Source organism: Ambystoma mexicanum, chromosome 6q (assembly GCF_040938575.1).
Source record: "Ambystoma mexicanum isolate Mex_15411 chromosome 6q, UKY_AmexF1_1, whole genome shotgun sequence".
Taxonomy (NCBI): Eukaryota; Metazoa; Chordata; class Amphibia; order Caudata; family Ambystomatidae; genus Ambystoma; species Ambystoma mexicanum.
Window position 1 is genome coordinate 301,932,060 of NC_090937.1, and position 27,053 is coordinate 301,959,112.

Genomic DNA, 27,053 nt, shown 5'->3' on the forward strand with positions numbered 1-27,053 from the left:
AAGGAAGTATCATTCAGAGTGGGTCCGAGGCACGCCCAATAAGACACTCGTTCCATGGCTCCTGAGGGTTTGTTGTCAAAAACAGTATTGTGACATATCATGACATATTTGCATGCTACATATAAGGGAAAGAAGTTACAGAAAAGGTTGGCTGTTTTAGCATTTTGGAAGATGTACTAGAGTGAGAAAGAAGATCTAGCTGAGAAGGAGTGGATGCATAAATCAGCATAAAGGGAGGATGTAATTGTAACGCCTTAGGCTCCCTTTTCCCCTTCTGAAAATAAGAGCATAGATACAGAGGAGAAGGGATTTTATCCCTTAAAGGAATTAAAAGCAGCAAAGGGTATGTTAATCCGACATACAAGCCCCCCGCTTATAACAGTGAGGACAATGCGGAAGAGAGCAAAAGCAGAGAACTCAAATATTTAATGATATGCAAGGAAATTAAACGGTGTGATGAGAGGAAGGTTTGGCAGGATAGACAGACGGAGATAGAAGAAGAGGCAAAGAAACAGAAAAAAAGAAAGGACAAAGCTAAGGGAATAACAATAGTACAGAATGAATGGATGGGAGGACACATATATTACTTAAGCTGGATGACAAGGGCATTGATGGGGTTCGAGAAAGATAAGAGAGGGAAATGGAAGAAGAGCGAGCATATAATGAAGAGTAAGAAAGAAAAAGCAAGCCGGTACGAGGCAACGAAAGAAAAAGAGAGATTAGAAGAAAAGAAACAAGAGGAGGTAGAAGCACACAGAATGAAAGTAAGTAGGTTGCAAAGAAGGCAAGAGGAAGATTAATTGAGGGAGATGAGGAGAAGGGAAGAAGAAATTAACAGAAGTAGGGGATTAAAAGATGACAAGACAGATTATCTATGTCATAAAAGTATAAGGCCGATTGAAGCTCAAGAACGACTTGAGGAAGAGAGAGGGTCACAATAGCCCTGTATGGAGCTGCAAGGGGTACCAAGAATACCAACATGGCTGACGAGCATGAAGTAGAAAATGTAGGGAAATGAATTTGGGGATTTATACAGGCTAAAAACCCAAGAGAATATAGAAGGATCTCTTTCGAGGAAAACGGGAGGTAGGTCAGATGACGTCAGAACAGACGAGCACAGAATGCTGTCTTTAAGTGGATTAGATCTTGATAATGTGGAGAAAGATAACAATCATACAAGCTGGTGCATAATGATGTCAGACAAAGAAAGGGAAGAAAACTAGAGAGCGCAAAGGGAGAGCGCATCCAGATTTTCAAAAGAATCAAGTGTAGACAAAGGGGTGAAATGGTCAGATCTAGAGGACCCCAAAGAGAGAACACCAGAATCGACACCATACACCGAGCAACCACAAGCACAATTGCGCAGTGTAGGGGACGTATCCGCGCCTTATGTAAGCAGATTAAGGGCACTGCCAGGACAGCGACAAACGGGCGAGACTACCCCCGCCTGGAAAACAAGAAGTGTGGGCAGGTATGATTATGGACCATGATTTTCACAATTCCCATTATTAGAGAAAGGGGGAGGACGACCACAGTATATTGCATGGCCACAAATGGACAAAGACAATTTAAAATATAAATTACAGAGTTTCACTTTCGGTACGGGTAAATGGATTTATGAGCTAGAGAAAATGACATCAGGAATGATGTTAGCTATAGGTGACATAAAAGGCCTGCTGACAACAATTCTTGGGGAGAGGGCTGACGACATTTGGAAGTGAGCATGGCACGCAGGTGTGACTGCACTAAACACGCCACATAATGGAACGCCATTTAATAATTGCAGAGCAGATGTATGGCGGCCGCTCAGAGTACAATATCCTGATACATCAGATATGGGTGTAATTACGACTAGAACAATGGGAAAGGATGAAGACCCTTTTGCCGTTATTCAAGAGAGATGGCCCCTTGAAATGAGAGAACCGTGGGATAAAACAGTAGCATTATTTTACCACATTTTATGTCAGGGACTGCCCAAGCCAGTGCAACAGCAAATTAAGAAACAGGCGGGAATGGAAGAGAAACCATGACCAGAAATATAACTGACAATTGTGCATCACTGCCGATTGTTACAGTAGAAGAATAAGAAGAATGTCGAGAGCAGAAAGCAGGAAGAGGCGAAGTTAGTTCAGAAGAAGTTATCAAAATTAGCCATAGAGGGAGCGGTATTAACGAGTAATGAGGGGAGGGTGTGGTGACACAGGAGATGCAACTAGCGCATCAAAACAACGTATTGCAACCCACAGATCAGGGTGGGTTCAAATCTTGGCCAAGAGGAACAGGTAATATACCTAGAGGAGGAGGACGTGGTGGATTTCAGAGCCCTCAGGGAGGAGGAGGATTTAATGGCAGAAAACCGCAACCATGCTGGAATTGCAGGAGAATAGGACACATAGGGCCTCATTACGAGGTAGGAGGTAGCCATGGCGCTATTAGCGCCATGGCTACCCCCTTACCGCATTCCGGGTCCGTGTTCCCGGAATGGGGACTTACCATGTCATTCCGACCTTTGCGGGACCGGTAAGTCCCCATTCCGGAAACCATTCCCCATTCCCATTTGAGCCCCCATAGGGCCCAATGGGAAGGGGGAAGGCGGCAATAACGGTACCATAAATTACGGTACCGTTATTGACCCCGGTGTCCCTTTGCGGGTCCCATCCTTAACGCCTGCTAAAAGCAGGCATTAAGGAAGGACCTGCAAAGGGAACTCGTAGTAGGGCGCAAAGGGATTATCGGCACCGGTATCATTACCGGTGCCCGGTATGCCTTTGCGCCCTACTTGTAATGAGGCCCATAGACAGAACATGTAGAAGTAGAGGAGGTATGCCGCAAAATTGGCGAACTCCAAGATGAGGGATGGGCTATGTCCTGCAATACAATACAGAAACACTGGCATAGTATGCCCAAGATCACAAGCACACTCAGACATGTGCGCAGCAATCACAGCAGATATAGCAAGCGCCATTGCAAAAGCAATCGCCACAAGGGCAACCTCAGAAAGTAGCCATGCAAAAACAACAGGTACAAACTCAGCAAGCGCAGACACAACAGGTCATGATGCTACAATGGAATATGAATACAGGAGCAGAGCAAGCACATGCATCCAAATTAAGGAGTGTGACCATGGTAGGTAGAAATCCTTTCACAGGTACAGGGATGAATGTATATCCACAATAGGACAGCCCACAGAGTGACCTGATGTGTTCAGTACTATCTGTGCAATTAGACCCCCAAGAGGAACCAAAGGTCAAGGTGACGATAGGAGGCAAGACATTTTAATTTCTAGTAGACACTGGAGCAACTTGTTCCTGCATCCATGAGGGAAAATATCCAATGTCAGGTATTGCCATGAATGTGCATGAATTCTCTTGGGTGATGAACTTATGATGGGGTCATGGGGATTCATACAGGATCTTTGCCCCCTAAACAATATAGTTGAAGCTGAATTTCCTTTCCATAACAATATTGTGCAAAATCCCATCTAAGGCCAGATACTTCACAGTTACAGATTTAAAGAATGTGTTCTTTTCAATTCCCCTCCATGAAGACTCACAAGATTTGACTTCCTTTTCGTATAGAAATATTTGTCTGAAACATACTCGTTTGCCCCAGGGGTACTGTGAGTCCCCTTCAATCTTTAACAGAGTCCTCTAGATAGATTTAGGTAATGTTCACCTCGAAAATACAATAATTCATTACGTGGATGACATTTTGGTGTGTTGTGAGACAGAAGAAAGATGCAGAGAAGAATCAGTTAAGCTTATGACCATACTCTCAGAAAAAGGGTACAAGGTGGACAAAGAAAAGTTACAATACTGTCAGAAAGAGGTCTTGTATATAGGATAATTGATATCTCATGAAGGGAGGAAAGTGACACCTGAGAGAGCAGAAGCAATACTAAAGACTTCAGAACCTAAAATAATGAGAGAAAGGCAACCATTATTAGACCTATGTAACTATTGTAGGGCCTGGGTTTTCAATTTAAGTAAATATATTCAACCATTGTTAAAAGGACTTAAAGAAGCACAGGTGAACAAGAGCCAAATTACATGGACAGATGAGATGACTGAAGGATTTGAAGAATTAAAAAAGGCAATCAGTACAGCCCATGTGTTAGGAATTCCAGATTATCACGAAGAATGTAATGTATGTTTTCATTCAAATGGAGAAGTTATGACAGCAGTCCTTACACAGAAAACAACATTAGGACATGGACATAAACCACTGGCTTGCTATAGTGGGATTTTAGATCCCACTATAGTAAGCCAATGGTATGGGCATTATCCCTGTGAGAAATCTTTAGGTGCTTCTAGATTTGCGGTTGAAAAAGCTTCAAGTATAATAACAGGGTGTTCAATAACACTATTTGTTGAGCATGCATTATTTGCTATTTTATAAAAACCCAAAAGTATATTAACAACACAAAGAGCATCAGGATACATGGTCATTATTTTGAATCCTGCAATAAAAATTCTTAGATGCAAGACAGAGAAACCAGCAATTTTCATAGCAGAACAAATAGGAGGGGATGAATATGTGCATGACTGCACAATGTTCACTGAATACTATGGTGATATTCCCCAAGCTAGAGAAAATGCTCTTGGGGTGGGGGAGGTTCTCATTATTGATGGTTCTTCAAAATTGACCCACGACTGGTGAAAGGCATACTGGATCAGTGGTAGTGAAGCTGAACCAGGAAAGTGAATTTGAGGTAGTGACAAGTGCAAGATTCCCTGCACATTACTCAGCACAGGCTGCAGAATTAGAGGCGCTTATCACCGCACTTCAGAGATTTGAAGACGAGGAAATGACGGTGTACTCTGACTGTGCCTGTGTGACATCAATTGTACACGCAGGTTTGTCAAGCTGGAAAAGGAGGGGCTTCGTCCGTGCAGATGGCACTCCAGTGCAACCTGCAGCCCTATTGGATATGCTTATTGTAGCATTAGGACTCCCATTGAGGCCTGCAGTCATAAAAGGCGCAATACATTCTAAAAGAGCAGGCAGAATTTCTTGCAGAATCTAAGTCGCAGATTTAGAAGCCAAAAAAGCAGCCTATTTTCCAAACACTTCTAATTTTGAAATAGAAAGTGTTAAACAGATGGCAGGACGATGCATGTTGGTAAAGGAGGGCTTTAACATGCAGTCTATTATTCAGTTAATTGATATTCAAGGACAAACTCTACAAGAAGAGCCAGTTTTATGGAGGAAACAGAGGTGCTCTTTATCCCCCAAAGAGGCAATTTGGAGGCACGATAGCACTGGAAAGCCAGTTATGCCTCTAGCATTATTGAGGGTAGCGCTGGAGCAGATTCACTATAGTCTTGCTGCTACAATTACAGAAGACTGGTTATCACCCAAATATGTTGGAGCATGTAGCACAGTTTATTGTAAATTGCATTGTGTGCCAGAAATGTATTGCTTGGCACACATTGCAAACAGTGAAAGGAGCTATCGCCAAGACCCAATGGCCCATTTCAGCACCTACATAAAGATTATGTCGATATAAGATTATGTGGATATGCTGCAGACATGCAACAGCTACAAATATATGCTGGTCGTGGTATGTCCTTTTCTAGATGGATCGAGGAAGGTCCATGCACACACCGTGATGCCACATGCGCCACCCAAAGGTTCCTTGTGTGTGAGGTATTCCCAAGGTGGGGTGTGTTTGAGGTCCTGTGGTCTAATAATGGATCGCATTTTATAAGCAAATAGTTTTTCTATTATGTATTAAGCACAAGTTTTCCTCAGTTTATCATCCACAGGTGAACAGCATCTGTGAGATATTGAATTGATTATTAAAAGAAAGGATTGCAAAAATAAAAATGGCTTTAAAGAAGGGATGGCTACATTGCCTACCCCTTGCCTTGTATGGGGTACTTATTGTTTATTTATTCTATTTATCCCATGTACTGCACTGTTCCCTACCCCCCGCACTTTACCCTTTCCCCCTTCCCATACACTTGCGCAATCTGAATGACACCTGGCCTAGTAGGATTGTTATCTCGTCTTCCCTCTGTTCCCCCTCCCCTGCCTCGTTGTGCCTTGAAACACTTGTGTATAGGCACGTTATAAAAGCCATACGATATCATATGCTCTAAGGAATCAGCCTGGCTCAGATCACCATCTAACTCAGTGGTATTCAAACTGTGGGTCGCGACCCCCTAGGGGTCAGCGGGTGCATCCCAGGGGGGCCCTGAGAGCTCAGCATGAAAAAAGATTTTTTTCTTTTTTTTTTTTTTTTTTTTATTTTTAGATTGGAAGAAATGGGCAGGGGTGGCCCACATGGGCGGGCTGAAGCATGAAACTGTCTCAGGCAACAATGAAAAAGTGGCCCACAGTTGTAAATGGATATTCATTCCTTTAGTCACAGACTGGGCCTCATTACTACTATTTTGATTGGCCCAAACTAGCATTTTACATTTTTGGTACAGGCATTGCCCTATAGGCCTGTCCGATCCTGGCGGCTCATCCATAATGGCAAGAGGCGCCCACCCAGTGGCCCCTCACCCATTATGGAGGAGCTAAGGAGCCAGCCCAGTGAAACAGTGAGCACTCCCTCAGCTGCTTTATCCAGCTAATGGAGTGCTCCTGGGCTGGCTGAATTGTCAAAGGGAAACACTGTTTCCCTTTGACAGTTCAGTTTAGTTCCCCAGCCGCACATGCTCACTGAGCCATGCAAGTGCTGGGGCGTTTTGCTTCGCCAGCATTGCATAGCTCATTGGAAATGCTGGCTCGGGCACTGCATGTCTGTATGTCCGAGGGGGAGCTCCTGCGCCTCCTCGCACATACGGACAGAGCAGCTGGAGCAGGCCGTTTCAGCACCCACACACAGGCCAATGCAGAAGGTACGTTTATGTTCATTGTTTTTATTTAAACATGTGTATGGATGCGTTATGAGTGAGTGTATGGTGATGGATGCTCATGTGAATGATAGAGTGATTGCTGTATGAATGTGCAGCGCCTTGCATATACACATAATCATGTTCATTGTGTTAGGACCAGTGGGGCCCAGGGGACAGGGATGGTATCTTTTTACCGGACATCTATCATTCAAAACCCTCTGCCTTGTCCACAAGGCTTTCTGGGGCCTGGGTCTAAAATACCTTCAGCTATTCCTCCGCAAATACCTCCCCTCTCGAGCTCTTCACTCCTCTACCTCCAACTCCCTCAGGGTCAGTCGTTTATCAAAGAAACGAGCTGGGGGTAGATCTCCGTCTTCGGCTGGGGCCTCCCTCTGGAACAGCGCCCTGCCACTCTAAAACTTGAGGAGAACCATCTTTCTTCCTGCACTTATCAGACCTACCCTGTCTGCTGCCTTAAACGTAGCACTTGCAAATTGCTGGCTGCACTACCACTGTTTGTTGCCTTTATTATTTATTTATTGTTATTTATCTGTTTCTCCTCTGCTTCGCACTTTCCACTTCTCCCCCCTTCCATGCACTTTTCCCCTCACACTTGCACGTACTCAATGTCACTGTGCCTAGTAAGATCGCTGTTTTATTCTCCTCTGTTCCCCTCCCTTGCCTTGTCACGCTCTGAAACACTTGTGTACGAGCGCGATAGAAATAAAATATCAATGCCTGCCCCCTGGACTCCCAGCAACAATTGCAAACTGTTTGGCTATTTACCCATTTTTTGTTAAAAGTATGCTCTACAATGCAACATTTGAACCTATTATTTAAAAAAAAATTCACAGGGGGAAACCCCCCCGAACCTCCCCTTAATGCCCCTCCACTTAAAAAAGATTCACCAGCCGCCACTGGCCCTCAGACTGTGTTGGGAACGGGATGGGGGAACCGAGGGACTATGGTGGGAGCACAATGGGCGGGAACCATGGGATAGTGATGGGAGCAGAGTGGGGAGAGCCCTGGGTGTGTGATGGGGTGGGGAGAGACCAGCGACTGGGTAGGAGTGGGATGAGGGAGCCCAGCGACTTTGATGGGAGCAGGTGACGGCGCGCAATATATACTGTCCATTTGGCATTTCTGGGGGGTCCCGACCTGCCCAAATTTTGCTCAGGGGGACCCTGGCCAAAAAAGTTTGAAGACCACTGATCTAAATCCTCATGAGTTGATGACTGGACGCCACATGAGATCCCCCTTTCTCCTCTAACTAGGTTAAAAAGTGATGCCCATAATGTAGCAAAGACATTAGGTGACGAGATGCATGATTACCTAATAACAATGACTGTAAGTGTTTATTTCATGTCTCAACAGGTCAAGAACCTGAGGGAGGGGTCAAAGAGAAGTGACAAAGATACCCAACCCATTGATTCAGAGGATCTATTGAAGCAACCCATCTATACCCAACGTACCAGGTGCTCGTACGAACGGTTGTACGCTCTTGGAGTATGCCCGTTTTGAAGGGCCGTACGAGGTGGAAGAAATTAGCCCCACAGCGGCTAAATTAAAAGGAAGGTGATCTTGGCTGCATTTGCATGACATCGAACCATATAAAGAAGAAACTCTGAGCCCTCCTGAAGCTACCAACGGTGAAGCAAGTGAAGAAGTTCCACGCATGCAGACCCGTTCAATTACCAAGAGCAAGAATAAGGAAAATGAGAAGCATAGAAACACTTTAAATTAAAGACTAATATATTCAACATTTGATAAGGTATACATAAACTTGCAGTTATCCTGTACATTTTTAGACCGGTCAAAGAGACAATGTGTTAATATACCATAGCTGAAAGAAAAGAAGCACACTTCATATTTTATGTTACCTATTGTAATAACAATACGCACATTCTTGTATGCTGTTTTTACATATATATTACAGTCTTATCCAGCTTTAGTAAGAAGACATGCGAACATCATAGCGTTTCTCGCTAACCCCAAAAACAATAACATTATTTTCTGAATATTTATAGAAATTATTTTGCAGTTCTTGATATAAAGGTGTGATCCATAAAGACAAAGAATTACAGAGTTACAAATTCAGAGTCAAAATAAGATGAGGAGGTTTCATAATATAAGAGGCTCAATGCCATAAAGAAAATCGATGAGTTTTCATGGAATAATAATTGTGATATCATTCTGGATTAAGATTTGTGTTTTCCCCCTGATTATTATGACATTTAGACATGTTATAAAAAAACAATACAGATATGGTGGATGGCAATGAAACATTTACTATCATCCCCAATGAAAATACAAACAGCATTTTCTATAATCTTACGAGGCACCTATTCCAATTTAAACGGGATGTTGAGGAAGATAATGAAGATATAAACAAATATCTTGATAATTTGGCTCATTTAAAAAATAATGGATGGTATCAACACATGAAGGAGGTGGGAGAGAATGTTAGATAAAAGCTTCTAAATCTGTTCCTTAATTCCATATGCCATGAACGCAGCAAGGACATTTATTGCCAAATCAATGTCTGCACATGATGCAAAATATTTTAGTCATCTAGCAGCATGTACGACCACAGTGCAATTCGAAGGAAAATTGTCAACTTAATGATGGCGATCAAGGGGGACATTTCCATATGAAGATGTGAAAACAAGGAGAATGGAAAATGGGATGGGATGGACAAGCAAAAAACATATCTCCATCCCAAATTGGAGAATGAATAAAAATCATCGAGAGAGGGAGGTTGGACTGCTCACATATGACTAAAAGATCAGGAGAACCTGGATGCTTGTAGCGACCTCTGCTACTGGTGTATGGGTGTGTTGCCACCAGTACCGGATGGAAAGAAGGACTTTTATCTTGCCCTCGGCACTTATTGAAGAAGGAACCAGTGAGCATAGTGCAAATAGTGAATAGCAGATGCCTATAGTCGTGGGCCAAACACTCTAAGTTACTAACATGGGTTGACAACGAAGCAGGACCAGTATCTATAATAACACTAAAGAATGCAACAACATGCTTCAAGAATAGAGGTTTGGTTTTGGTTGGAGAAAACAAAGGGCATGGCAGAAAATCGAGGTCCCAGAAATGAATGGAGGAACTGCAGTATTGATGGGCCGATATTGGGCCTTGGGATCCAGAGCTTATATGCAGTTACCTAACAATTGGGGAAGAGTATGCTCCATCATAGTAATACATGTTCTAGCATTAGTGATTCCACAAAGTTACCTCAATATCAATGAATTTCCAAAAATGAGTGATCACCAGAGGAGGAAGAGGTTGCTCAAACTTCACCGGCTGAAAAGGAGAACTACTTCTAATCAAATTAAATAAAGGCCTATGATGACATTCCAGATGAGCATGAGCTTTGCAAACCAGCAATGATAATGACATATATATTCATACCAGGACTCCAGACTACAGTGAACATCAAGTAACTGCAAATCAGCACATGGGAGATGTTACAGATGATCAAAGGATCAATAAAAGGATTCAATGCAATCAGAGAAGAATTGAGAGCCATCGGGCTGTTGACTCTCCAGAGCAGGTATGTCCTGGGCTTAATTACAGCAATGGAAGGAGGTGTGCGTGCCAAGGTTGGCCCTTCTTAACATCTCATGATGCAGAAAATGGAACCCTAATGGAAGCAATAACTATTCTGACGACCCTGCACATTAAGATGGAAGATGAAACTGATGAGACATCAGGAGATGACTGGTTTTCACTTCTGTGATCGTAGATTCCAACTTGGCTGGCGAATGCTTTCAAAATGCTACTGTTGGCATTGCTAGGATTTTGTCTCATAAGGATCATCTTAGGACATTGCCAGAAGGCAGCCAAGAAAGCTATTGGGATGAAGATAATGATTGATATAGATGCTGGAGTTGGTGAGAAAATGCAAAATGAAGAAAGTACCTATGAGAATATAAGAATATAAAGAAGAGTCCCCCGGCACCTCCAGGAACAAGGTTTTACTACACCAAGGATCATAAATAAAATGTAGGGCGTTGGATATTCTGGATGAACATATAAAGAATGCATGTCACCTGAGGGGGTGACAAAGATATGGTTCCCAAAGAAACAGCAGTATGAAGAGAAGATGAAGGAGATTGAAGAGGAAAATATGGTCAAGAACTCAACCAGAAATGGGAATGTAGAGGAGGAGGTGGAATGTGTTTTCCCTAGCTTCCACCCCCTAAGCGCAGTCATATTGGAACAGCAGGAAAAGAGCTCTATGTGGGACCCCATATTTTGTCCCTATACTGCAGTGAGTTTATGAGAGACGATATGCTCTCAGGCAACCTTACTGAATGTACTCTCATACTGAAAGAGTGGAAGGATGTCAGCACACACCATTGGACATCATGGAGTGCCGAGGGAAATCTGACGAGGGCAGGGTGATGTCATCAAGAAGATATATGAGGACATACTGAAATGATATGAAAATACTTAAGAGTAATGATGGAACTGCAGTGACAAGAGCAACATGTACGAAATGATAAAGTAATCATATATACAAAGTAGATAAAGTAACATGATGACCAATAAGTGTAAATGCGCAGTAACAGAAGGTAGATGAGACATGTAGAAGCTTCCTATGGAGGAAAATATAGCGTGGTTAGGACGGCCATAATAGAAAAATGGACATCGGCTTGTGCTAAAACTCAATCCAGCTACCTCAGAGACAGACCAGGGATGCAGAGTCAGGAGACATTGGAGAAATAGCTTTGTGTACAAAATAAAGAGGAGTCTATGTTGGCCATGGATCAAGGGTGCTATTTTAAGGAATAATTTCAAAGCACAAAGGGAGGCAGACAGATATGCCATGCACGTAAGACATATTCCTCTTAGATTAAAGAAGAAGACAGCATTTTCAAGAGCCAAGTATTGGACAGTTAACAGTGGATAAGGTCTATACAAGATGGAGTGAGCAAGTCTCTAGAGGCCAAGAGGAACAAGAATACCCAGTATAAGTAAAACAAATAGCAGTAAATAAGAGGTCAAAATTGACATATTTGCAGTCTCCTAACATGTGATCCAGAAGTTAAAAAAAAGGGGGTATTCATTAAGCTTCGGATGAAGATAGTGATGTGCTTACACTCCCTCGAATGTCCCATAACAGAGAGCAGAAAACAAGGTCAGCTACAGATGGGAACCTTTGTTTATGGTTGGACTCATAAGAGATGATGAATTAATTGGGAAAGTTGGGAGTAATCTGACGTAACTCAAGCAACTGGGTTTTATTTTGCTTACGTGCTGCTAACGAGCCGAAAGTCCATGGTTGGGTGAGTATGCCAACCAATCAGAGGGTCTATGGGGAAACGTGCTATACAATGTTGTATAGGCCAATCTGTTGCCATTTTCTCTGCTATAATCAGTATTATATGTATTTAGAGGTAGTTTGAGGCATTCCCTACAGATAAGGGCCAGCCAATTAAATACTTACCCCTTTGTATACCATAGGTACCTATGCTCCCTTAACCAATCCTTCCCTTCAATTGGTTTTGCAGTTTGCCACATAAGATGATGTCATAGATTATGCATATTTGGGTATACAACCTTTGTATAATCAAGTGTGAGTGTGCGAGCATCAGTCCATTATTTGTCAGTTTGCCCTGCTTTATTTAACTGAGAATAAAGTAGTATTTTGCCATATTTTCTGAGTCTGTCTGGTTATTTGGTCTGAGATCTTTCTTGGTAATTCCATCTAGCACAAGAGACGCTTCAAGATGCTAGAGCACACTGATAATGAGTCAGAGAAGGAAACCCCTGTGCAAGAACCGACTTCTGTGATAAGAATACACTGCATTCTGGACAAATATCAGGAATTTCAGGATATCTTTGAAGATCAGATACCCAAGGAATGATCTCCCCATCGCCAGGAATATTTCTCTATAGATTGTATTCCTGACTCCATTGTGCCTTTCGGAAGGATGTATGCCCTCTTGTTACCAGAAAAACAAGCTCTAAAGAGTATCTGGATGGCAATCTAAAGAATGGTTTGATTCGCGAATCCAAGTCCTCAGCAGGAGCTTCTCTTTTCATTGTTCCCAAAAGAGATACCAAAGAACTTTGACCATGTATCAATTATCGCAGCCTTAATAGGGTTACCATCAGAGACCGGTATGCCATGCCGTTGATAAACAGCATTCTAGAGGCAGTTCAGGGGGCAGTTATTGTCATGGAACTTGACCTATATGCAGCATACCATCTTCTTTGCATGGCGATGAATGGAAAACCGCCTTTAGAACCCCTTATGGGAATTTTGAGTACTAGGTAATGTCTTTCTGGTTGGTTGATGTACCTGCAGTATTTCAGCGCTTTATGGACAAAATCTTCTCAGATCTGTTATTTCACTGGGTTATCATCTACCTGGACGATATTCTGGTATTTTCCAACTCCAGAACTTAACACCAACACCACCTTACAGAGATACTATTCTGTCTACGTAAGCACAGGCTGTTGGTCAAGCAAGAGAAATGTGTTTTTAAAGCACCTTCGGTATCCTACCTCAGCTTTATCCTCTCTGGCCAGGGCATCAAAATGGATCCTAGAAATACATCTGCTATTCTACAATCACCTTCTCCTTCATCTGTTAAAGAGATACAATGATTTCTTGGACTGGCTAATTTCTACCAGTGATTTATTCCTAACCTTTCCAACATAGTGTTGCCAATAGCAGCCCTTCTTAAAAAGAGGCGCAGTCTGTATCGAGTGAGGATGCAGAACAAGCTTCAACACCTCAAGACAATTTTTTGTTTCGCTCCTGTCCTTATTCATCACAATCAATCTCTTCCCTTTATTGTTGAAACCAATGCATCTTCTGGTGCCATAGGAGCAGTCGTCAGACAAGTAGGGAAGGACAGGAATGAACATCCTATCGCTTATTACTCCAGAACTCTGAAAAGCAGCAAAACCAATTATTCTGTAATTGAAAAGGAAAGACTAGATAACCGAAAGGCATGTACAGAATGGTGTCACCTTCATTTTTTTCAGTTCATTCTTTTGAAGTTCGCACAGACCATCGCATTCTCAAAGTCCTTCAACAAATGGAGCGCCATAACAGTCGACAAGCCCAGTGGGCATATTTCTTCTCACAATTTGATTTCTATTTATCTGACTTACCCAGAAGCCAGAATGTCATCGCTGACTGTCTGTCAAGGAGTCTTATGACGTGATATATGATATGATATGGCATTTATAACGTGAATGTACACAAGTGTTTCTAGGCATGACAAGACAAGAAGGGGGAAACGGAGGGAGGACAAAACAACAATCTTACTAGGCCTTGTGTCATTCAGATCGCGCAAATGCAGGGAAGTGGAAGGGGAGAAGTGCCGAGGGAGGTTAGGGGGACAAGTGCAGGTAACTCAAAAGTGCAGCCAGCGGGAGGGCTCAGTTCAGGTAAATCAAAAAGTGCAGCCAACGGGTGGCTTATAAGTGCAGAGAGAAGGGACTGTAATGTTGCAGATACAGACTACAAGGGCTGGGGGAGCCAAGAGGCAGTGTGAGGGGCAACTGTACATGCAGGCACCTGGGCCCAAGTTCAGAGGGTGACCAGGTGACCAGTGCGGGAGCAGTTGGGACATCAGCAGGGGAGAGGAAGATAGAAAGCCGAATCGAAGAGGAAGGCCTCAAGTTGCTTCCGGAACCAGAGGTGGTTCTGTTGAAGTTTGAGAGAGGCTGAGAGGCTGTTCCAGAGGGAGGCCCCAGCCGAAGATAGAGATCGGCCCACAACTCTCTGCTTGGAAAAGTGACTGACCTTCAGAGATTTGGAGGTGGATGAGTGGAGAGCTCGAGAAGGGAGATGTTTAGGAAGAGAGAGTTGGAGGTAGTGTGGTCCCAGACCCCAGAAAGCCATACCCCAGATGCAGAGGGTCTTGAACTTGATCCTTGCCGCAACTGGGAGCCAATTAAGATATTTCAGGGCTGGACAGATACGATCCCTGGGCTTGAGTCCAAGGACAAATCTTGCAGTCCTGTTCTGGATAAGTTGTAGAGGATGGAGAGTAGTGGCAGGAAGATTTAGAAAGAGGCTGTTGCAGTAGTCCAGCCTAGAGAGGACCAGAGCTCTGGAGACAGTGAGCTTCTGGGGGAAAGTGAGGAAAGGAAGAATACTTCTGAGGAGGTGCAGCTGATAGTTTGACTTCTTAGAGACATCAGAGATGTGAGGAGAGACGGAAAGGGTGGATTTGAAGATGACCCCAAGGTTCTTAGCCTCACAGGTAGGAGGAGGAAGAGGGCCCAGAGTGTGCGGCCAGAGAGAGAAAGGAAAGGAGGGAGCTGGTGTTCCGATGATGTTACTGGCATTAAGGCAGAGATCATTGGCGGAACACCATTCCTGAATTGCGGCCAGACAGTCCGGAATGAGAGAAGGAGAAGAGTCGGCCGAGGGGAGCCTGAAAGAGAGCTGGGTGTCATCCGCAGAACACTGAAAGTTGGAGCAGAGTGTAGCGATGCGGTGGGCAAGAGGTGCCAGGTATTGGTTGAACAGCCAGGGAAAAAGGTTAGACCCCTGGGTAAGACCACCGGTAAAGAGAGAGAGAGATAGAAGAGAGGAAAGACCCCAGTTGGACCTGAGAGGGTCAATCAGTGAGAAAGGAGTCAGCCGGGCCATTACCTGATCAGTGATACCCAGGTTATCACGGAGGCGATTGAGCAGGATGGCATGGTTGCCCATATCAAAAGCAGAAGAAAGATTGAGGAGAACGAGGATAGAAAGAAGGTTAGAATCAAGGTTAGAGAGCAGGTCTTCACGTTGTTCAGGAGAACAGTTTCCGTGCTTCTGGCCGCTCTGAAGCCAGACTGTTGTTCGTGGAGATAACCAACAGATTCAGTGTGCAGATTTAACTGGGAGATGGCCAGCTTTTCCAAGAGTTTGCCCAGGAAAGAAGTGATGGAGATCGGGCGATAGTTAGCTGGAGAAGAAGGATCGACAGAGAGCTTCTTTAGGAGGGGGTGCACAAGGGAGTGCTTAAGGGGGAGGGGGAGGGGAAGGTTCCAGTGGAAAAAGAGTGATTGCAGAAATCGGCCAAAGCTGGAACAAGGGTGTCAATGTGGTCCGTGATGGTTCTGGATGAATAGGGAAGAACCTGTTTTGATGAGACTTTCATAGATCAGACTTGTCTAGAAACATCGTCTGGGTTGAACAAGGGAAAGGTAGAGAAGGGAGGAGGAGAGGCAGCCACAGGCAGGGCAGGAGTGGAGGTGGAGGAGGGAGAGGAAGAAGAAGAGAGGTTGGACCAGATGTCCTGTGTTTTAGTGAGGAAATGAGAGGCCAAGGCCGTACAGAGGGCCTGGAAGGTGTGAGAAACCAGAGGGTGTCTCGCGTACTAGTCCTCAAGGACTTGTCATCCAGGTGGCCAGGACACAGCCATCGCTGTTGGATCCAGTTCCTAGGGGTGGACCAGTGTGGGAGGATCACCTGGGTGAGGGTTCCTCGTGGAGTAGGGTAAGGGCACCCAATGGTGAGATACTGTATCCCCTTCCCTTTTTGACCTCTTACTCATCCTGCTATACAGGATTTACTGACTTCCCAACTCCACACCCCCTTTTCCATGTAAACACTGAGACGAGGAGGCGAGGAACTGGAAGGATCAATATTACTGACAAGAAACACACCCAGACACAGAAGACAGACTCTTCCCTTTTGACAGAAGACTGTCCCAGTATTGAGGCCAGGAAAAGTCAGGCCTCCCTTTACAACTATGCACACCTGAACCTAATTATCCCTCCCAGGAAGTATAAAAGGTGAAAAACATAGGCACACTTTGAGCGAGTTGGGGATACTGGAAGGTGCAAGAAGCCAGAGGAAGACCAAAAGAGCTGCAGAGTCCCTGGGAGACCTGTAGGAGGAGAAAACCGCCCTGACAATGGCCCTGTAAATTCAGAGGAGACTGCAGTGTGGAAAAGGAGCTGTACCTCCAGAAGGCAAGGGGCAGCTGGGGTTGCCTGGCAGTACCCACAGCAATACTCCTTCCCTGGGCCAGGCAGGCGAACCCAGGTCTCTGAAGCCCTGACCTCAGTTCAACATCTCCTTTTAGCTCCTGCAACTACCAAAACCAGAAAATGCCGTTTTGGGGAGCTGTGAAGTGGGATGGAAAATAGCCTAGTGCATTCTGTGACTGGGTGTCCCAAGCCATTTATTTTGAGAATCGAGAATTTTGAAAGAAGGCTCGAACCCGACTGAGGGAAGCCTTCGATGTGAACTATGCTGCATGAGAGAAGGCTCAAGCCTGATTGAGGGAAGCCTTCATTGTGAACTTTGAGAGCCTGAAAGGAGGTGAGCCACGCCTGATGGAAAACCTTGCCGACCAATGAGCATTCGATACAGAATATCAGATAATGCAAAAGAGTGAGAGGAGAAGCTGGCTTGCATGAATGTACGATGTGATATGCGTTTGATGTACTCGCTGAGTTTCGTGGAACTGCCAGTGAGATACCTTATAACCAGAGTGATGGATGCAGGAATGCGGGTGTGATGAGAAGCTACGAGAGAAGCAATTCGTGACTAACAAGAGAAGTACATAAGCCTTGCAAGAGGAGACAATTAGTCAAAGTGGTCGTAAGAGGGAGAAGGCATAAGTTTAAGTATCCCTTCTACAGTTGAAACTCATTGATGAATGAGAAACAAGGTATGAAGCTAACCTGGAGAAATATTGCAAAATTAAAGTATCTAAAACTGCAAATTCCAGATTGCCTCGAGAGAGGAGGCTGGCGAAAGAGTCAAAGTGGTCATACGAGGGTCAAGACAAATCCCTTGTACGATCGAAGGTCATTGACAAGTTGTGGGAATTGTGTTAAAAGAACAAACTGTATTAAAAAGGCAACAGTAAACCAGACAGAGGGATGCTAAAGGAAAGCAAGAGAATGCAAATCCTGCATGTGTTTAAAGTTGAGCGAACTGTGTTACATGAGCAGACGTGAACCCAATGGAGGGATGCCAAATGGAAGCAGGGGAAAGGGAACCCCAAATTGTGAATAACATTGATTGAAACTAACAGTGCAACAAAGACAAGGGTGAACCCGATGTAGGGACCTCAGACAAAAGCAAGAAGAAGAGAATTCAACATTGTGAAAGACCTTGTTCTCCAAGCTCTGCCGGCTCGGAAACTGATTGCTTCCTGGTGCCTACAGACTAAAGGGGGGCTCCCAGTCTTGCCATTTGTTCCACCTTGTCCTGTGATGCAACGTGGGGAAGGGAGCATGTCAGTTCAGCAGTCCTGACCTACCGAAATCCTTTTGGACCTTTCATTTTGGTAAACACTCTTTTGTTATACATATTGTATTGTATTGTATTGTAGTTTATTTATATAGCGTGCCAAGCCCTAGGGCATCTGGGCACATTTCTTACAGGTACATAGAGGCAGGTATTTACAGTTACATAGTATATAATTGTATTTACAAGACAAAACAGTATTAACATAAAATACTATTTACATATGGCATAGATGGGCTACCATAACAGATTAAGACTTTACATATATGTTGGACTGAGTTAGTGTAGCCGGGCTAGGTGCTGGTTGTTAGTTCATGTTCAAAATAAGCCAGGTTTTGGCATTATTTCTGAATTTGTGGAAAGAGAGTTCAGTTCTGAGGAAAAGAGGTAAGGTGATCCAGTTTACGGGTAAGTTTCTGCCTCAAGCCTTATGGAGCTTAAATCTTGAGATAAGGCAGTTGGTTTGTGCGGATCTGGTAGGCCGAGCAGAGGAGTTTAGTTTGAAATTGTCGCCAAGGTGTATTGGAGCTAGGTTGTATATACATTTGAAGGTAAGTGATAAGGTTTTGAGTCTGATTCTTTGATTGATTGAGAGCCAACGAGTGTTACGTCTTAGCTCTGAGATGTGGAGAGCTCTGGGGAAAATAGTCGCTGCTCTGAGCACATTGTCCTGCAAGGTTTGTAACTTTTTTAAGTTATATTGGCTGGTGCCTAGGTAAAGGGCATTGCAGTAGTCTAGCTTGGCTAAGACTAGTGCCCTACTAAGGTGATGCAATTGGTTGTGGTTAGGAATGGCCTGCAAGCGTTGATGAGCTTGCAGGTGTAGGCTGTGGTAGCTGGAGTAGCGTTGATTTGTCTGGTTAAGGAAAGAGAGGAGTCAATGTACATGCCTAAGGTTTTTACATCCTTCGATACCTTGATGCCATTGCCATCAATGATGACTGAGTTAAACTGTTTGTCCAGTCCATTGAGTCTAGCTTGGGTGCCTATAAAGAGTAACTCTGTCTTATCGTCGTTAAGACAGAGTCCGTGGTTGGCCATCCAGTCTTGAATGGTTAGATAGATGTCATTTAGGCATTTGGAGTCTATAACGTAGTCGCCAGTGATAGGGATCAGAATTTGGGTGTCATCAGCATAATTAGTATATGAGACATCCAAGTGATCTAGGTCGTCAAATAAAGGCTTTGTAAATATATTATAAAGCATAGGAGGGACGCAGGAGCCTTGGGGGACCCCACATGTGACAGGCAGAGGTGTGGCAGAAGCCGTTGGGGCAAATACTCTAGTAGTTCGGTTGTTGAGGAATGACTGAGTCCATGTGATAGCATTGTTGGAGTAATGAGCCACCAGTGAGAGGTGGTTGCAGAGTGTTTTGTGGTCAACTAAGTCAAAGGCAGCTGATAGAGCCAGTAACAGAAGGAGGGCCAAGTTACCTTTGTCTTTTATGGTTTCCATTTGTGTTACTAGACATATATCAGAGCTGTTTCCATTCCATGTCTTGGTCGGAAGCCTGATTGACGGAGCCAAAGTAGGTTTTTACTTTCCAAGTGATGCTGAATCTGAAGATATGTAGCTCTGTCCACAATTTTTAAAAGGTCGGGCACTGTGGGGATTGGTCTATAGTTGGTAGGTATATTCGGGTCAAGGGAGGTTTTTTTAAAAAAAGTGGCAGGACGCAGGCGTCTATCAGATTGGTAGGTACAGTATTGGTTGCAAATGAGGCATTTATTAGCAAAGTGATGAAGGGTGCAAGGTCCTTCGCTGTCTCTTTGATAACTGTATCTGGGCAGATATCACCTAGGCATCTTGAAGGTTTTAGACTTAGAATTATATCCTCAACTTCCTTAGGGCTGAGGGGGGAGAATTTTAATAGGTCCTGTTGCTCCGGTTGCAGTATTTGGATGTTGGGTTGAGGTGGGTTTGTGGTAGGACTCGCTTTTTTATCTCAATTTTAGTTTAGAGAAGCTCTATTTTGTCAGAGAGAGCTTTTTGGATATTATTGCACTAGGTGAGGTCTTTGGTGCAGGATATAGGTTTTGCGGTAGGAGTTTCTAACTCTCCAAGTATGCTGAAGGGTTCTTTCGTATTAGATTTGGCATTAGTGATCCATTCGTTGTAGGACTCACATTTTGCTCGGAAGATTGCTGATTTGTAGGTGGCAGAGGCTATGGTAAAATTATCTTTATTGGGTGTTGAGGGGAGGTTTTTCCAGATGGTTTCAGCTGCTCTTTTGTTTTTACGCAGAGTTCTTGGATGCAGGGTGAACCAGATGTTCATGTGTGACCAAGGTTTCTCTTTCTGTATTTTGTGAGGTGCTATCTTATTGATACCATTGAGTATTGTGGCGTTGTAGAGGTTCACAAGGGCAGCTGGGTCGTCATTGGAGGTTACAGGGTTGGGGAGGGGATGGAGAAGTGGGAGTAGCTTGTGAGCTGTAACATTCCGCATATTTCTCGCTAGTCTAGGAGGTGCCATCAATTTGTCGGAGTTAGATTGAGGGCCATTTTGTATGGTAAAGAAATGACATGATGGTCCATCCAGGCACAAGGCTGATTGAAAAGAATTTTAATGTCGCAGTTGATGTCTGTGATCCAGTCGAGTAGTCTTCCTTTGTTGTGTGTGGGTTGTGAGACCCGCTGTGGGAATCCTAGAACAGCAATGTTTTTAGCAATGGCTATTACATTGGGGTCTTTTAGGGCATAAAGTCCTAAGTTTAAATCTCCCATGAGCACATCTTGTGTGCCTAGCTTGGAGTTAGCTGTTAAGAGTAAAGTTATGTCATCCTCGAAAGCGGAGAGAGGGCCGGGTTATCTGTACATAAGGTGCACAGTTATGGTACGAGTAGGTGACATAGGTAGCTTAAATGAAAGGAGTTCTCCTGATGGAAAGTTTTGGGTAGTGGCAGGTCTGAGACCTAGGGAAGTTTTAGCGATGAAGGCTACTCCTCCGTCCTTAGCTGATGTCCTGTCCTGCGAGGTAATGAGGTACTAGGCTAGAATAGTTAATGAGAGCAGTGGACCAGAGGTAGTATGGAGCCAGGTCTCCGTGATGGCTGAGACGTCAAGGTCATTGGTGGTTATGAGGTTGTTGATGTCTAACACATGGGCGGCTGTTAATGATCTAGCGTTGATGAGACCCCCTTTGATGGAGAGGGTTTTATCCCTGGTAGCCACTTTAATTCCTTTCGAGTTATTACCTAAGTGGATTGTTTTATTGGATAAGTTAGCAGGTGTCTGACCTGTTAGTGTGGGTTTGGTGTTGGTTTTATGAGATTTAATCGTTGATGTTTGTTGGGCTTTTGTGAATCTGAGGCCTAGTCTAAGATTTATAGTTGCAGTTGGGCATGGTTTGTTGGGTGTAGGTCTGGTGGCATATAGTTTTAACCATTGTTCAGGGGTTGACAGTTGGGCGTGGCTACGGTCAGGTTCTTAGGTTTGGTGATGGTATAGTCAAGTTGGAGTAAGAAAGTTGTAGGCTTAACGCTGTCCGATGGAGGCAGTTTAGTGGCCATGGATGGGGCTAATCTGGGTCTTTTTGGTATAGTTTGGGCATTCTCTTGAGAGTTTTTAGGATGTTTAGGTACAATAGTACCTGAGGTGAAGTCCACCATGATGCACAGAAAGTATGCAGTCAAGCTAATTAACATGCTCAGGGTAATTGGGCAGGATTGGTGCATGACTAAGTTAGGGTTTTCAGCACAACTTTGAGTATTAGTGATTATGTGGCAGACACAGTTGGCATAGGTGCCGAAATGCTAAGACAATGTCTAGTGAGAGCAGAGTAACTATTGGCAGTGTAATGGGTTACTATGCACGGCACAGAGGGCATGCAATATTCTGTGTATGGTGCTCTGACAGGTGAATTAAGTAGATTGGCACAACAGTGAGTATACAGCAGGCTAGATACGATGCACTTGTTAGGTACAAAGGGCTAAATACAGTGCACTTGTTAATACAGTAGACTAGATACAGTGCACTTGTTAGGTACAGTGGGCTAGCTGCAATACATTTGTTCGGTATAGTTGGCTGCTAGGCATGATATAAAGTGCAAACACTAGGCTAGATATAATGCGCTATTGAGTGCCTGTTGTCGCAGGTTAGGTAGTCATTATGTATGTGATTTGTTAGATAAACAATTATAGATACATGCAAGGCTAGCTGCACTGCTGGCTAGAGATATAGCACATAGTGAATGGTAATACAGTACAGTAGGCATAAGAGGGCTACTGTGGAACACGTGGATGCACTACTGATAAATTAATATGGCGAGTAGAAGCGTGAAAGTTGGTGCCGTTTAGTGCAACTGAAAAACGATAGCAATCTGTAGGATCAAGACGTATAGTAGCCCCTAGCACGGGAGTGCCCTCACAAATATAAGGCGGCAAAACACAACTGTACTACAGGTGATGGCTACACGCCATTATACTGGACAATATTAGTAATAAAAGTGCAGGTAAACTAACATTAGAAGCGTCAGGATGCTATTAGACAGTCGATGGAGGCGGCTAATTACAGTTCTGCAAGGCATTGGCGAATGCGTGATGTAGTTCAGCTAAGCATTTTGGGTGTCAAATACAGTTAGATAAACATTGATTGCGATAGCAAACAGTTGTACTCTGCAATTGTGAATATGAGCTGCGGTTAAGCTAGCATTAACTGAGTAGAGGTGCAGTTAGATTGGCAATGGAGGCTGCTGGTTGCCGTTTTACTGAACATTGAGGAATACAGGATGTAGTGACGCTGTACATTGATGGCAGCACCGTGCAGATATGGAATGGTACAATGTCATTAGGAGCCGTATTGTGGGCACAAAGTTAATGTAGGAGTTGACGTCAGTTGGGATGAGGGACCATGGCTCATAGGGTGTTCATATAGTAGTGCGACAACGGGACGCAGCAAACAGAGGTGTATGCTGTGTGCGGCAGAGACAGTGTAGTGTGCCATCGTAGAAGACTATAGGATAGTAGCATCTGCTCTGGAGGGTATGTGCTACGCAGGTGTCATGAGCATTGAGCGCATTGGTGATCTGCAAGCGAGGGACTTTCTCATGAAGTGCCGAGCGGGGGTGGTGGAGGAATATGGAAGGGGTTGACCATTGGGAAGGGTTGCAGCAGCCGAGGGTGGCTGTGGAGAAGTAGAGGCGGCTGGTGGGATAGTGGCTTACCCCAGGATGTCGCTGGACCAAAGGCAATGGCTTCTAGGTCGCCTCGGTCAGGCTCAGTCAGGAGTCTTATACTCGGCCTTCGACGAGGCCGGCTTCTGAAATTGGGGTGGGCAACCAATAAGCTGTTGGTCTTCATTCGATGCAGACAAGGTTGCTAGGAAATGAAAGGATCGGGCGGCGGCGGCCATCTTAAGAGAAAGAGACCACACTGAATTCAAATACGTTGCCATGGTGCAGCAGCGTTTCCCTGTAGGCAAACTCTTTCAGCAAAATGTCGACAAAGGCATGTGGTATGCTCCATAGTTCGAGGCAGGCGATATAGGTGATTTTGTGCAGGCTTCCACGGTGATGCAGCATTGATCACAGGTGGCTAGTGGGGTTTACCTATTTAGTATATTACTGCATGTGCACTGCTCCTGCAGTGCACAAGTCTGGCAGGCCTTCCTGGCCAGGTGGAGCCTTCTCACACCAAGTGCTGGACTAGAATATAATTGTCCCGCATATCATTGTCCTGCACCCTTTTGTTATATAGAGTAAGGATTTGGCAATCGTTTTTTTTTTAGTATAGGCCATCTTTCTTTGGCACGACACCACGAGGACAGCGTTTTCTTTATTTTGATAGTAGAAGCTTGCTCCCATCTTAGATTTAGGTTTAAATGAGGCATTTTCCTCACCCAATTACTGTTCAATAAATATCCTTGAATAGCACTCCTCGTACTTCTGATAACCATGCCTTCCTTACATGTGGTGTCAGCTGTAAGGATGTGACTCAATTGATACTCGTTGGGGGCCCAACAGACTGGACAACATTTAAATTCTAATGCCCCAATAGAGCCTCAGATAGAAAACAAATTACCAGCAGTTTCCTCAAAAATGGCTCAAACATCCATGGGTCTGAAAGTGGCTATAACCACCACATCCCATTTGGTATCCCTGGGATGAAGTCTGTAGAAAATGTACAAGAACCCTTTAAGAACATGGGTCAACGAATGGGAATCCAGATTGTTCCTCTAACCAAACAAGCCATCCTTCCCGTTAGGAAAAATGTAGAAAGTAATGCTTATTAAAATGTTTTTCCTTACATTTGTCCAATTCCAAAAAGGAATAAAATAATCATTTTTCTGGAGGTTAAGGCGGATGTACCAACCCACTCCATCATGTATCTTATGCCTCTGGGTGAAACAAGGTGGAAGAGACAACTAAAAATATTACTCCTCTTGGCAAATAAGGAAGAGCTAAAAGTTGCCCTCTTGAATTTATCGTGTGACATGCTACAGATCGAGAAGGGCAACTGATGGAACTACTAGTGTATGAACCTTCTTTTGGAAGCTCTGTCCCAACTAGACCTTTGGGAGAAAAATAGAGAAACGATAAAGACAGCCACAGTAAAACCTCCCCCAAAAGAAAATGTTGAACAACATGTAGATATCTCTCCGGGTGAGGGATCACGTTGGGAAAAGGGGGACGACCTCGAGAGCGATTCCTCAGAGGAATCTATATCTGTGCCTATGGCTCTAGCAGACCTGGTAGATGGTCAAGGGGACCCCGCGGGTACAGGCCCTGGGTCATTAATTTTAGAAAGAAACATCCTACCTGACTAGTCTTTCTCCATTCTGTTGGAGCCAGAACAAAAACTTTGGGACTTGCAATTGGAGATGGAGAAGACACCTGTCTCTGATCTCCAACTGACCAAGTCCATCCCTACCGGATCAGAGGTAGGAGACCCCCATAAAAGAGAAGAGAGTGTGGTGATTCCATCATCCCCATAGATGGATCCCTCTGATTTATTAGGATTGGACCCATCTAGAGAGTGTGGAACAAAAGAACCAGGGAAGGATAACTGTGTCACCAGCTTTTCTGAGGTATCTAATCCTGAAGGAGAAAATCCAACGCTCCTCTGCTTTGAGATAAAACCTTGTTGGTCCTGTAGAGAAGTTGACCATAAAACAAGATACTGTCCTCTTAATAAAATAGATTGTGGACACCACCTGAACAGATCTGTGCATTCTATCAGAATGCCACAGACTGTTGGGGAAGAGTATGTGAGAAACCAAAGGGTGTCTCACATACTAGTGCCTGGGGACTTGTCCTCCAGGTGGCCAGGACACAGCCATCGCTGTTGGATCCAGGGGCCTGGTGGTGGACCAGTGTGAGAGGATCACCAGGATAAGGGATCCTCAGGGAGTAGGTTAAGGGAACCCCATGGCGAGACACGGTATCCCCCTCCCTTTTTGACTTCTTCCCCATACTTCTATACAGGATTTACTTCCTTCCCAACTCCCCCCACCCCACACTTTTTCCATGTAAACACTGAGACGAGGAGGAGAGGAACTGGGAGATGAAGATTATTGACAAGTAACACTCAGGCACAGAAGACAGACTCTTCCCTTTTGACAGCAGACTGTCCCAGTAATGAGGCCAGGAAAAGTCAGGCCTCTCTTTGCAACTATGCACACCTGAACCTTATCACCTCTCCCAGGAAGTATAAAAGGTGAAAACAAAGGCACACTTTGAGCGAGTTGGGATGCTGGAAGGTACGAGAAGCCAGAGGAAAACGAAAAGAGCTGCAGAGACCCTGGGAGACCTGGAGGAGGAGAAAATGTCCTGACACTGGCCCTGTGAGTTCAGAGGAGACTGCAGTGTGGAGAGGGAGCTGTACCTCCAGAAAGCAAGACTAGGGGCAGCTGGGGTTGCCTGGAGGTACCCACAGCCAAACTCCTTCCCAGGCTAGGCAGGCGAACCCAGGTCTCTGACGGCCAGGTCGAGAGACGCTGAGCTCAGTTCAACATCCCCTTTTAGCTCCTGCAACTCCCAAAGCCAGAAAATGCTGTTTTGGGGAGCTATGAAGAGGGGGCAAAATTAGCCCAGTGCATGCTGGGACTGTGTGTCCCAAGACATTTATTTTGTGAATTGAGAATATTGAAAGGAGGCTCGAACCAGACTGAGGGAAGCCTTCGATGTGAACTGTGCTGCATTAGAGAAGGCTCAAGTCCGATTGAGGTAAGCCTTCATTGTGAACTTTGAGATCTTGAAAGCAGGTGAGCCGCGCCTGATGGAAAACCTTTCCGACTAAAGAGTATTTGATACAGAATATCAGATGCTGCCGGTGAGTAAGAGCAGAAGCCGGCTTGCATGAATGTAGTATGATGCGATAAGCGTTTGACGTACTTGCTGAGTTTAGTGGAACCGCGAGTGAGATACCTTATAACCAGAGTGAAGGATGCCGGTCTGCGCGTGTGATGAGAAGCCACGAGAGAAACCTGAAGCAATTTGTGATTAACAAGAGAAGTAAATAAGCCTTGCAAGAGGGAACGATTAGTAAAAGTGGTCATACGAGGGAGAAGACATGAGTTTAAGTATGCAAAACAGAGGGTGGTATGGGAAACTCTCTACCAGCACAAACACAGCCCATTGACTTGTTCTTGGGTGCATGGCCCCTGGGAGAGTCTCAACCAAGTCTTTAGCTCATTGTTCTTTTCACAGAGAATAAATTGGTTGAGACTCTCCCACGGGCCATCCACCCAAGAACAAGTCAATGGGCTGTGATCGTGCTGGTAGAGCGTTTCCCAGAACCCCCCTCTGTTTTGCATACCAAGTAACTTTGGGTCTCACTCTAAGTTACCAGGGGAATCCAGACGTGGACCCCTTGCTCACTGGTCTTAGAGAGGCACAGCTTCACCTCACTGATGATGCCCAACTAGGCTGAAACATGTGTATAGGGTTGCTGTGGTACTCTTGTTCAGAGGAGAATTGCCTAGCATTTCGGTGCTGGGCTGCCCCTGGGCAGGACAAAGACTGATATGCGGGGA